This window comes from Sus scrofa, chromosome 18 (genome assembly GCF_000003025.6).
Source record: "Sus scrofa isolate TJ Tabasco breed Duroc chromosome 18, Sscrofa11.1, whole genome shotgun sequence".
Taxonomy (NCBI): Eukaryota; Metazoa; Chordata; class Mammalia; order Artiodactyla; family Suidae; genus Sus; species Sus scrofa.
The window spans coordinates 35,654,187-35,668,317 of record NC_010460.4 but is presented as its reverse complement, the minus strand read 5'-3'; the positions used below and the strand labels follow the sequence as shown (position 1 = coordinate 35,668,317).

The following is a 14,131-nucleotide window of genomic DNA, read 5'->3' as shown; positions in this document are numbered from 1 at the left end:
ATCCAACAACATGCCAAAATAATTGTACACCATGACCAGGTTGGGTTCATCCCAGCTTCACAAGGAGGGTTCAACATATGCAAATCAATCAATAGCATACACCACATTAACAAAAGAAAAGTCAAAAATCATATGATCATCTCAATAGACGCAGAAAAAGCATTTGACAAAGTCCAACATCCATTCATGATCAAGACCCTCGCCAAAGTGGGTATAGAGGGAACATTCCTGAACATAATCAAAGCCATTTATGTTAAACCCACAGCAAATATAATACTCAATGGGGAAAAACTCAAAGCCTTCTCACTCAAATCTGGAACAAGACAGGGATGCCCACTCTCACCATTGCTCTTCAACATAGTTTTGGAAGTCAAAATAGCCACAGCAATTCGACAAACAAAAGAAATAAAAGGCATCCATATAGGAAGAGAAGAGATCAAACTGTCACTGTATGCAGATAACATGATACTATACATAGAAAACCCTAAGGACTCAACCCCAAAACTCCTTGAACTGATTAATAAATTCAGCAAAGTAGCAGGATATAAGATTAACATCCAGAAGTCAGTTGCATTTCTGTATACCAGCAATGAAATATTAGAAAAGGAATACAAAAATACAATACCTTTTGAAATTGCACCTCATAAAATCAAATACCTCAAAATACACCTGACCAAGGAGGTAAAGGATTTATATGCCGAGAACTATAAAACATTAATCAAGGATATTAAAGAAGATGTAAAGAAATGGAAAGATATTCCATGTTCATGGATTGGGAAAATCAATATTGTAAAAATGGCCATACTACCCAAAGCAATCTATAGATTCAATGCAATCCCTATCAAATTACCCATGACATTTTTCACAGAACTAGAACAAACAATTCAAACATTTATATGGAAAAACAAAAGACCCAGAATCACCAAAGCAATCCTGAGAAACAAAAACCAAGTAGGGGGCATAACTTTCCCAAACTTCAAGAAATATTACAAAGCCACAGTCATCAAAACAGCGTGGTATTGGTATCAAAACAGACAGAGAGACCAATGGAACAGAATAGAGAAACCGGAAATAAACCCTGACACCTATGGTCAATTCATCTTTGACAAGGGAGGCAAGAACATAAAATGGGAAAAAGAAAGCCTATTCAGCAAGCATTGCTGGGAAAGCCGGGCAGCTGCATGCAAAACAATGAAATTAGAACACACCCTCACACCATGCACAAAAATAAACTCCAAATGGCTGAAAGACTTCAATATAAGACAGGACACCATCAAACTACCGGAAGAGAACATAGGCAAAACATTCTCTGACATCAACATCATGAATATTTCCTCAGGTCAGTCTCCCAAAGCAATAGAAATAAGAGCAAAAATAAACCCATGGGACCTCATCAAACTGAAAAGCTTTTGCACAGCAAAGGAAACCAAAAAGAAAACAAAAAGATAACCAACAGAATGGGAGAAAATAATTTCAAATGATGCAATGGACAAGGGCTTAATCTCTAGACTATACAAGCAACTCATACAACTCAACAGCAAAAAAGCTAACAATCCAATCAGAAAATGTGCAAAAGACTTGAATAGACATTTCTCCAAAGAAGATATACAGGTGGCCAGCAAACACATGAAAAAATGCTCAACATCGCTGATTATAAGAGAAATGCAAATCAAAACGACCATGAGATACCACCTCACACCAGTCAGAATGGCCATCATTAATAAGTCCACAAATAACAAGTGCTGGAGGGGGTTGCAGAGAAAAGGGAACCCTCCTGCACTGTTGGTGGGAATGTAAACTGGTACAGCCACTCTGGAGATCAGTTTGGAGATACCTTAGAAATCTATACATAGAACTTCCATATGACCCTGCAATCCCACTCTTGGGCATATATCGGGACAAAACTCTGCTTAAAAGAGACACATGCACCCGCATGTTCATTGCAGCACTATTCACAATAGCCAGGACATGGAAACAACCCAAATGTCCATCGATAGATGATTGGATTCAGAAGAGGTGGTATATATACACAATGGAATACGACTCAGCCATAAAAAAGAATGACATAATGACATCTGCAGCAACATGGATGGAACTAGAGACTCTCATACTGAGTGAAATGAGCCAGAAAGACAAAGACAAATACCATATGATATCACTTATAACTGGAATCTAATATCCAGCACAAATGAACATCTCCTCAGAAAAGAAAATCAAGGACTTGGAGAATAGACTTGTGGCTGCCTGATGTGAGGGGGAGGGAGTGGGAGGGATTGGGAGTTTGGGGTTATCAGATACAATTTAGAATAGATTTACAAGGAGATCCTGCTGAGTAGCATTCAGAACCATGTCTAGATCCTCATATTGCAACAGAACAAAGGGTGGGGGAAAAAATGTATACATGTAAGAACAACTTGATCCCCATGCTGTACAGTGTGAAAAAAAAAATAAAAAAAATAAAAAGAAAAAAATAAAAAAGCCTGAACATAACATAAAAAAAAAAAGAATTGAAGGTATTGGCACAAACTTGTGGTTTTCAATATATAGCTATAGAAATGCCTAACTTTCTTTGCTCTACCTAATGATTTTGAATCCAAGTTTTTCAGGAATGGAAGGAAAGATGAAGAAAAAGGCCAAAATTACAATTTTTTAATGGCTTCATTCCTTTCTGTGTTTGTGTCTTGTTTTAAAAATTCATTCTTCTAGTCTTAGATAACTTAAGAGTCCTGAATTTTTCTCCTTAATACTGCAATAATTTCTGTACCCTCAGCTTATTAAAGAAGATTGCTAAAGGTCAATCTACATTACATGTAAAATTCTTAAACTTTATAATGACAAGAAAATAAAAGCCCTCTTCTTGTTATAATCTCCATTTCCTTAATTACCAATAAAATAACATGCTTTTCTTATTTATTTCCCATTTTCGCTTTAAATTATTTTTTCAGGTTAACTGACACTATTTCTTATAGTGCTTTCTAATTATTTTTAAAAAGCTATTTATACTAAGTAAAGTAATACTTTTCTATGGTTATTGCAAATACACATACTAGTTTTAATTTTTATGACATATTTTTAATGTACCATAATTTGACAGTTTTAATATTACTGAATCAGTTCTTTGGCGTATTTAGAAAAGTCTATCTCAATGGCAATGTAACTTTTTAATCTAAAGCTTTCTTCTAGGGCTTTAATGGTTTAATCTTTCATATTCGGCTCTTTAATATATCTGGCAAAGACTTATTTTATGTGGTTTCTGGTAAAGATTTTAGTTATTTCTTTTCTAAATAGAGCACAATTTCCCCAACATTATTAGTTGAACATGTTTTCTCTATTTAAATATAAAGTTATCATATATTTAATATCATTTGGAAGCAATTTCTTTTATTTTGTCCACCTCTCAAGACTTATGCCAATACCACAGTATTTTGGTTATTGTTTGCTTAAACAGTATATAGAATGAATACATTCCTTTCATACCTCATTAAAAGGGCTCTGGACCCAATTCCAAAGTGGTGTGGGGGGCAGGCTGTAGGGACTGCAGTACACAAACAGTGCTGTAAAACAAAGGATGCCGCTCTCTATCTGGATACACAAGGATTAAATCATTAGCCGCTGTAGTTGCTGACCAGCAGTGTATCCTGAAAGGAACGCAGGAGGAAAAACAGCATGAGACATTCTATGCTTTGGAAAAACAGGCCCCTTAGATTGCTAGACAAATCTCAGGAAGAGTTTTAATGAACACAGATTCTTGAATCTTCCTGTATACATAAAAGCACAAAAATCATTAACTGCGATAGCTGTTCCTTGTAACTACCAGCAACCCTTTACTGAGATGTATGCTTGACTGCATGTGTTCCCTCGCCAAAATCATATATATTGGCCTCACCACCTACCCCTCAGGAGAAGTTCTTTCGGAGCTATTTTACTGAAAGGCTACTTCCTGAGCCTTTCTTACTTTCTTACATTCTTACTTTCTTACCGAGTGTTCTCAGTAAGATACTGAATAAAATTGAACTCACAGCTTTTATGCTGTGCATTTTTCTTTCAGTTGACAATACACAGCCACAATATTACATAAATAATTTATTTTGATTATACAATCCTGAAATATATTCTTCTACATTTATATTTTCCCTGTGTTTGCATACAGACCATTCTTGAATTTTATTTCTTATGGTAATGAATTGCATTTCAAAGTCATTCTGTATTGTATCAATACATAACCATCAGGAAATCATAAACGCTTTAGGAAACCCCAAACCTTAACTTCAAAAAAATCCCAGGCATACATAACAAGAATCTCTAAAGTTCAACTTTAACAGAATTGTATAAAGATTTCTAATGTCCAAAACTGGAATGAAAAACAAAACAAAACAAACCCCACACCTTTTTAGATGTTCACTTCAGTCAATCAATCAATCAGTCAATATAGGCTGAAGCTCTATTCACCATTCAGTGAGGTTCACTATGGATGTGGCCTTCTCTCCTCCCTGTTCTTAATTTTACTGCCTTTAATCTGTGCCATACTAAAAATAGTAAGTGATGAACCATTACCACAGAATTACTGAGATGTTTGTAAATTGAAGGAGACAAATCTTAAAATAACTCTTCTTTTTAAAAACACGTGCTATCATAAGGGAGTGATTTAGTTTTGCTCTTGTCTAAATATCCCAAGCCTTGATCTCTATTTCATGAACACTAACTATTAACATATCCTTGGAAACTTACTCTATGAATACCTGAGTGTTTAGGCCACCTCAATACAGGAAATTCTAATGGATCCACCGGCATTTTCTTGAAGATAAATGTCTGTATCTATCTACTTTGACTTTATCTATTCAGTAAACTTTTAATTAGTCCATATTTTGCTCCCTCAAATATGTAGAGAAACTCACTAATTATCTTGGAACATCAGGCTGGATAGAAAATTTGATGAAAACTTCTGTGGGCAGTATCATTTGTCATCATGTTTCCAAGGATATGGGAAGGGCTTGGACTATAATTTACCTGTTTAATAGCTACCTGGAGTGAGCTGATATGGAGCACTCATCCTGCAGATATTCTTCTCTTCACCTTCAGCAAGATGTTAAATGCTTCTAAACAGCAATTCTGTACTGTTTTATTGATGTTAACAGAACTATTATGGCTGTTACTGGCCATCTTTATAGCCCTTTGCTGCTTCACATCCACAGCATGCAAGTCTGGCTACCAAAAATGTCATTGATCAGAGTTTTAAGCATCATCCTTAGATGATAAAATTGGTGATATCATTGGATGACAGATTCAAAAGTATCATAAAAAGTCTTTCAAACAGATGGCAAATATACCACTGTTTACATTTTTTAAATGAATGCTACAGATGGTAAGAAATTATTCCACCATGTTTAATAGGAGAATTCCACAGCATTTCTACAAAGGCACTTTTCTTTTTACTGCAAGGAAATATATTCAGTAATTTAGCTACCAACCACTCTTTTGCCTTCCAAATTGCATATTGGAAGCATATGGGAAAGATGTCTAAAGAGCCTGTATTCATTTCTTCTTTATGTGTCCTTAAATTTATTGAATAGTAAAAATAAATAGGAATGAGAAAGGTGTATGGATGTGTTCATTCTTTAGGAAAAAAATGATAATACTTAAAGGCATTTTTAGAGAATTTACTCATTCAATTACAACATGTTTCATGACTAAAAATTTTGGGCTATCAAGAAAACATTAAAATGTCACATGTTAACACTTTAAAATATAATTTTGATGTACAAATAATATGTGCTGTATACTAATTTTATGTTTATTTTATGAAATGATGGGATAATAAAGTGTTTTGAGTGACAGGAATAATTCAATAAATTAAGTAAAGACTTGGAAACATATTTGTTTTTAAAATATGATTATATTAGCTGAGTATCAGAGATTATCACTGACATAAACAATTGCCCACACTTTAAAATATTTAGTTTTGTTCTCTCAATAGTGTACACATATTCCTTGGATACTGATGAGGAAATCAGCCCCTCCATAGTCAAACTTACTTTATGTTACATATTCTAAAAAACAAAAAAAAAAATTCTAAAATTAGAATCCCTTCATAGAACTTCATTATCATTTTCACCTTCTTTCTTTGAACAGTCACTATAACTATCTTCTTTTCAAAATACATTTAACTTTGAATCATATAAATTCGATCCATTCAAAAATATGCATTATCAGATTTTTTTCCCTTCAAATAGCTTTTTGAAATATTTCTCACTTGTGAGCATAAGGTTGTTCCTTCGTAAAAGACTCATGATAGAGGCGATCTCTGGCTCCATTACATGTATCTATACATTTATGTATCTATACCTATATATCTATATATAAATCTGTTATATTTATGTGTTAAGAGTTGAAGTATAGTCGCCTTCTGGCTGTTTGTTCCCATTATTTCTTCTTCATTTAGATCTTTAATAAATATAAAAAACATTGTTAAAATTCAAAGCCAGTAATCTTTTTTACCAAAATAATATGGAAATTGAAATGAATGAGAGGTGGACTTAGAAACTGATATTTATAGGTGAAAAAAAATTTTTTTTGGTCTTTTGTCTTTTTAGGGGCACACCCATGGCATGTGTCCCAGGAATTGGAACACAATTGGAGTGTTGTGCTGGCCTACACCACAGCCACAGCAATACCAGATTTGAGCTGTGTCTGTGATCTACACCACAGCTCGCAGCAATCCCAGATCCTTAACCCACTGAGCAAGTCCAGGGATAGAACCTGCAACCTCATGGTTCCTAGTCGGATTCATTTCCACTGCACCACAATGGAAACTCCATATAGGTGAAAATTTTAACTGCATCGTTCAGCTTCTGTTTTGGGACAAGATGGTGCCCAATGGCCTTCCAGAGGCAGGTTGCCTCAGTGTACCGAAACCAAGGTCATCACTGTTAGAAATTGTTTTAAGGTCTTGATCTCTGTTTTCTAAAGAGTGGTTCTCAAATGTATCACAATCACTTGGAAAACTTTTGGGTCCCAGACTCAGAGTTTTGGATCTAACAAGTCTGGGGTGAAGCTATAAAATTTGTGTTTCTAACAAGTTCCCAGTTGATTTTGATGCTGCTGGTCTAGAGGCCACACTTCGAGAACTACTACTTTAGCTCTAAGACAAAGGGAAAAGCACTGAACTGGGATCATGTTATAAACTCACTTTTGCTAATAGCTGTGTGATCTTGGCGATGGCATTTACTTTTGCAGGTTTACTGTTTTACCTTTTTCAAATGAGAGTGTTGGCTTTGATGATTGCTCATTTTCTTGTGTTTTATCCCCCAGTTTATTAATATAAATCTGGAGCCACAAAAGAGCATATAATCCCATTAATTAGGGTGATACAAAGTTTGTACAGAAGACAGAGCTCTGGAAACACTTTTTAAATTACCCAGGAGCTCTATCCTGTATCCTTGCTTCCTCGGCAAAGGTGACTACACTTGAGCTCAAAATGTTTCTGCTTGAGCTATACAAGAAAAACAAACAAACCAAAATGAGTGGATAAAGACCATTCTACTCCTCACAAATTTTAAAGTGACATCTAAATGTTTTACCTTAATTATAAATAGTTGAAATTATATAGTATTTAAGTATTGATACCAGTGGAATATAAATACTGTAATAAATTGATATCATAATCATTCACTTAAAAACACACAAGTATTCATTATTAATTATTATTATTAATTAATGTGGGACATTTTATACAATTAATTTTTTCTTCTTGAACCTTTATTGCCACTCTAATTCTGCAACATTAATTTATCCTAACATAATATTAGCTTAAACTTGAAGTCCCTCTACTAAACATCTTATCTACTTCTCCACACATGTTTATTTTTAAAATTTCATTTCCCATGGCCATAAGTCCTTATACATCTTTTAGAGTGGCTTTTTATTACAGTTATTATTTCTACTTTATTTAAAACAGCAAAAATATATTATTAATTCCAATAAATACTATTTTTATAAAGTTCATTTGAAAAAAATTATGAGATGATTGTGGAGGACTCGCTTGAAGCAACTGTGGAAATGTTCCTTTATTTGCCATTCTGGAGATTTTTACACATCAGGCCAAGCACTGAAGGGAGTTTTGAGTTTGCCACATGCCTTTTTTCTAAAGGATCATTGTTCAAGAGGGATGGAAAAAGAGAACCTACCTGCAGGACAGACAACTTTTCAGGCTGATCAGTTTTATAATAGACTACAAATAAAATGTGAGAATATGATACAGATACAATTATCTGACTTCCTTAAAACTATTAATACTTTAATAGCCCCTTTGTAAAACTTTGGAAACTACCAAAGGTACAAATTAGAAAACCATTTTCCTAACACTTTTTATTGATTCTGAATAGTTGATCATCTTTCCAATCTGTTTTCATCAGGGAATGAAATTTTCTCAGCTGTAATTGATATGGAATATTATAATTCAAGAATGGTCAAGTGGAGCTAAGTAAGTCTAATCTAAGAAGAACCTTGTCAGATCAGCTATGGAGAGAACATTTATATGTTTTGCCTTGGCTAGTCTCTCCATTTCTCTCTAGCCCACAGGATAGAAAGTCTCTGAAATACAGGGATAGAAAAAGCCACTGTTAAAATTAACAGAAAATAGTATTTAGAGAACAACCTACCACATAGGTGGCTTGGCAAGAGGCTCTAAAAACCCTCAGGTTTTAAACCAATACAGAGTGATAAGGAGCTAGCTATATGGCACTGAGTCCAAAGAACGGCCTAAGGTGAAGAAATCTCTACAATATTACTGTGGGTGCCTCAGCAATAATCTTGCATGATAAAAAAACTGACTTTAGAATCTCATACCCATTAGGGAATATTTGGAGTACCACTAATATATGTATACCTGTGTTTCATTATATAAAATTGACTCCTCTAATAATAATAGTGATAATTAAGATAATGATAACTTAATAACCTAGTTTTAAAATCACTTCTGAAATACACAATTAAAATGTTCACGTAACAAAGAAGGCATTGTTATTTCCTATTTATAATTGAATAAACTGGCCATTGGGGTAATAGAGGCAAGTCACTTGTTCCAAGTGAAAATAACATGACAGGTGCAGCCAAGACAAAATGTGATCCAGTGATTCCTATGCTTGCTTTTTCTACCTACTTCTACCTAAAGTGTAAAAAGTGACTGACCATGACGACAACATACCAATTTCATATACATCTGCATTCCATACATCTACACTGTGTTCCTCTATACATGTGCATCTACATTATACATATGCATTTCACTGGGTATGAAAAAACTTTGTAGAAGATCTTTGTGCTTAGGTCTCATAAAAATTCTCTGAGTTTACAATTCTTTAACAACTACTAAATTGTAATATCATACATTTCCTTTCTAGAACTCTAATATCTTTGTCTTTCGAACTGTTCTGTAATTATTTTAGGTCACTCTTCCATCTTTTGTTAAAATATTATTAGTGAAGCACCAGTGAATTCAATGTCATCAAATCCAATGAAGTTAAATTATCACTTGTGACTGATAATTCTCGGTAGCAAATTATCTCCAAATTCATCAGGGAGATTAACACTTATAATCGCCTTTATAAAAAAAAGAAGAAGCCTAAATTAATTCAACCAAAAAAAGTGCTAAAATATTTTTATTTGACTAAAATGTTGCCATCGCCTGTAATAGAAGAAAATGAGTGTCTGAGCTGCCAAAAATATTTGTAATGTTTCAACTGTCTTACTCTCACATTTCTCTCTACTAAAAGGTGTTAGACTCAGCCTTTATTTTAATCACTATGCAGTCTCAAAGTTTAAATCAATATTCACAACCAAACACCTTGTCAAACATTCTGACTCATAAAGAAAATATTGAGCATTGCAAGTGCCAACCACCATCCAACATTCTGACCTCACATATCTATTAAAGAGTATTGCCAACTGTCCATCTAACATCTGGCAGGAAAGAAGTATAACCTATTCTGAGTTCCATTACATGAATTTACTGATTTAATATAATCTAAGACATTAGTTTCAATACCTCAAACATATGCCCCTTCTGAGCACCTAAAAGTGTCTTCAGGTCACAAGATGGTTATAGTTTGGCCCTTAAGGGAGAGAACAGTTTTTGAAACCACTCCCAGCCATTTCCAACATTTACATGTATGACACAGGATGCCATGTAATCAGAAGATGTTTCAAGAAACTTTACTCTACCTTGCCATACCAAAAAACTATGCTTAAAACTTGCCATGTAAACACTTGTCGGAGAATAGAATATTTAAAACATCATTATTAATTTCCCCAATGCTAGATAATTTTTTGTGTGTGATCAGAAACCTTCCCTCAAACCTGAAGAAAATCATCATAATGAGGCTGAAGTGTAAATGACATGTCATCTACAAGTAATATCCCAGATGATTAGCGATGGAAGCTTGTGTTTTTGAAGGGCCCATTTTTTATTTGGTTCCTCTTTTAAATAGAGAACACTATACTGGTTGAAGATACTGAAGAATATTTTAAAAAGTTATACATATGTTATTAAGCCAGTTACATGCTGTCCCTAAAAGGTCTGGACAATGATAATGATGACACACGTTAATAAAAAAAATGGATAAGAACTGAAGAAAGAACACAAATGAAATCTTGCCCTTTCTAAGTGAAACACATGGATTAAAAGATTGAGTAAGAAGAAAGTGATCTCCAGAATGAGTATAGGGGATTTTTCTCAACTTATTAATCAGAGTAATGCTCATGACATTTCTAAGCCTTTGAGGAGTAGGAATACATAATAGATCCAATCAGAGCTTTACATAATTACGCAGTCAGAGGGTGCCAAAATGAAGATATTTTTAAAAGTTCACAATGGAGTGAAAATCACTTTCTAAATACTGGATAACTCTATTTTAATATCAAAATAGACCTTTCCAAGTTAGCAGAAGAAAAGAATTTCTTCAACAAACTTTACTTGATAAAATGTGTTTATAAGAAGGAGGTTAATATGTTTTTATACAAATACAATTCACCTAAACCTCATTGCATGGCTAGTAAAGTCAATCGCTCTTTTCTTGGTCATCCGTGACTTGGCAAGAAGTCTATTGTTACTGCAACATTTAGGTTTTACAAGCAGGCCTATTTTATAGGAAGCTCTGGTAGTATTTTTTAAAGAGAAGCTATATAACGCATTTTAGAGTCTCTGAGGTGAAGATTTATTGTATTCAGTTCTGCTAAGAATAGATAGCACAGACTGGCAATTTACAAACATGTCTACAGTCATGATACAGTAGTCTAGCACTGACATACAAAATGTCTTCTATTTCAGCTCCAGACATCTCAGTGGGGATTGGCAGCTCAGTCTCACTCTAACTTGTCCAAACATGAGACAAAGTTCTAAAATATGAACCTACAAGGTGCAAATAAAATCTCTAAGTATACTTAGTAATATATGACTTTTCCTACAGATATTGCCTGATATTTAAAGTTTAAATATGTAAGTAGAACCCATTCTCATAATAATTTTAAGACTTCTATTAACCAGTTACCACGTATAATTAAAATATTTATAGTGATTTATAACCTTAGAAATTAAATCTTAAAATTTAACAAATCTTAGAATTTGTTATATAAATTAAATTTGATCATTTTCGTGCATAGTGTGAGGGTGTATTCTAGTTTCATTGATGTCCATGCAGCTGTCCACGTTTCCCAGCAATGCTTGCTGAAAAGACTGTCTTTTTCCCATTTTATGCCCTTGCCTCCTTTGTCAAAGATTAATTGACCATAGGTGTCAGGGTTTATTTCTGGGTTCTCTATTCTGTTCCATTGTTCTGTATGTCTGTTTTGGTACCAGTACTACACTGTTGTGATGACTGTGGCTTTGTAATATTGCTTGAAGTCTGGGAGAGTTATGCCTCCTGCTTGTTTTTCATTTCTCAGAATTTCTTTGGCATTTCTGGGTCTTTTGTGGTTCCATATAAATTTTTGGAATTGTTTGTTCTAGTTCCGTGAAAAATGTCATGGGTAATTTGATAGGGACTACATTCAATCTGTAGATTGCTTTGGGTAGTATGGCCATTTTTACAATATTAATTTTTCCAACTAAGGAACATGGAATATCTTTCCATTTCTTTACATTTTCTTTAATATCCTTGATTAATGTTTTATAGTTCTTGGCATATAGGTCCTTTACCTCCTTGGTCAGGTGTCTTCCCAGGATTTGATTTTTTGGGGTGCAATTTTAAAAGGTACTGTATTTTTGTATTCCTTTTCTAATATTTCATTGCTGGTATACAGAAATGCAACTGATTTCTGAATGTTAATTTTATATCCTGCCACTTTGCTGAATTTGTTGATCAGTTCAAGTAGTTTTTGGGTTGAGTCCTTTGGGTTTTCTATATATAGTATCATGTCATCTGCATACAGTGACAGTTTTATCTCTTCTCTTCCTATATGGATACCTCTTATTTCTTTTGTTTGTCTGATTGCTGTGGCTAGGACTTCCAATACTATGTTGAATAGCAGTGATGAGAGTGGGCATCCTTGTCTCGTTCCACATTTTAATGGGACCTTTTCAATTTTTCTCCATTGGGTTGATATGGGTTTGTCATAAATTTCTTTGATTATATTAAGGAATGTTCCCTCTATACCCACTTCGGTGAGAGTTTCGATAATGAATGGATGTTGGACTTTGTCAAATGCTTTTTCTACATCTATTGAGATGATCATGTGGTTTTTGACTTTTCTTTTGTTAATGTGGTGTATGACATTGATTGACTTGCGTGTATTGAACCATCCTTGTGCACCTGGGATGAATCCCACCTGGTCATGGTGTACGATTATTTTGGTATGTTGTTGGATTCAGTTGGCTAAAATTTTTTTGAGAATTTTTGTGTCTATATTCATCAAAGATAGTGGCCTATAGTTTTCTTTTTTGGTGGTATCTTTGTCTGTTTGGGAATTAGGGTGATTGTAGCATCATAGAATGTCATTGGGAGTGTTCCTTCTTCTTCAACCTTTTGAAAAACTTTAAGGAGAATGGCTATAAGTTCCTCTTTGTATGTTTGGTAGAATTCACCTGTAAAGCCATCTGGTCCTGAACTTTTATTTGTAGGGAGTGTTTTTATGACATATTCAATTTCATTTCTAGTGATTGGTCTGTTCACTTGATCTATTTCTTCCTGAAACTAGAACACACCCTCACACCATGCACGAAAATAAACTCAAAATGGATTAAAGACTTAAATATAAGGCAAGACACCATCAAACTTCTGGAAGAGAACATGAAAAACACTCTCTGACATCAACATCATGAATATTTCCTCAGGTCAGTCTCCCAAAGCAATAGAAATTAGAGCAAAAATAAACCAATAGGATCTAATCAAACTAACATGCTTTTGCACAGCAAAGGAAACCAAAAAGAAAACAAAAAGACAACTTACAGAATGGGAGAAAATAGTTTCAAATGATGCAACTGACAAGGGCTTAATCTCTAGACTATACAAGCAACTCATACAACTCAACAGCAAAAAAACCAACAATCCAATCAGAAAATGTGCAAAAGACCTGAATAGACATTTCTCCAAGATATACAGATGGCCAACAAGCACATGAAAAAATGCTCAACATCGCTGATTATTAGAGAAATGCAAATCAAAATGACCATGAGATACCACCTTACATTAATAAGTCCACAAATAAAAAATGCTGGAGGGGGTGTGGGGAAAAGGGAACCCTCCTGCACTGTTGGTGGGAATGTAAGCTGGTACAACCATTATGGAGAACAATATGGAGGTACCTTAGAAATCTACACATAGAACTACCATGTGTTCCAGCAATCCCATTCTTGGGCATATATCCAGACAAAACTTTCCTTAAAAAAACTCATGCACCCACGTGTTCACTGCAGCACTATTCACAATAGCCAAGACATGGAAACAACCTAAATGTTCATCTACAGATGATTGGATTCAGAAGATGTGGTATATATACACAATGGAATACTACTCAGCCATAAAAAAGAATGACATCATGCCATTTGCAGCATCATGGATAGAACTAGAGACTCTCATCCTGAGTGAAGTAAGTCAGAAAAAGACAAATACCATATGATATCACTCATATCTGGTATCTA

General features: G+C 34.2%; 1 long non-coding RNA gene across 2 annotated transcripts in view; it reads right to left on the bottom strand.

Moving 5' to 3' along the window:
• Positions 1–14,131, bottom strand: part of LOC106506814 — a 391,532-nt gene that overhangs the window by 43,637 nt on the left and 333,764 nt on the right. For both annotated transcript variants that reach the window (XR_002340399.1, XR_002340400.1), the window contains exon 3: positions 3,478–3,638. This is a non-coding gene — a long non-coding RNA (uncharacterized LOC106506814). The remainder of the gene's footprint in view (positions 1–3,477; positions 3,639–14,131) is intronic.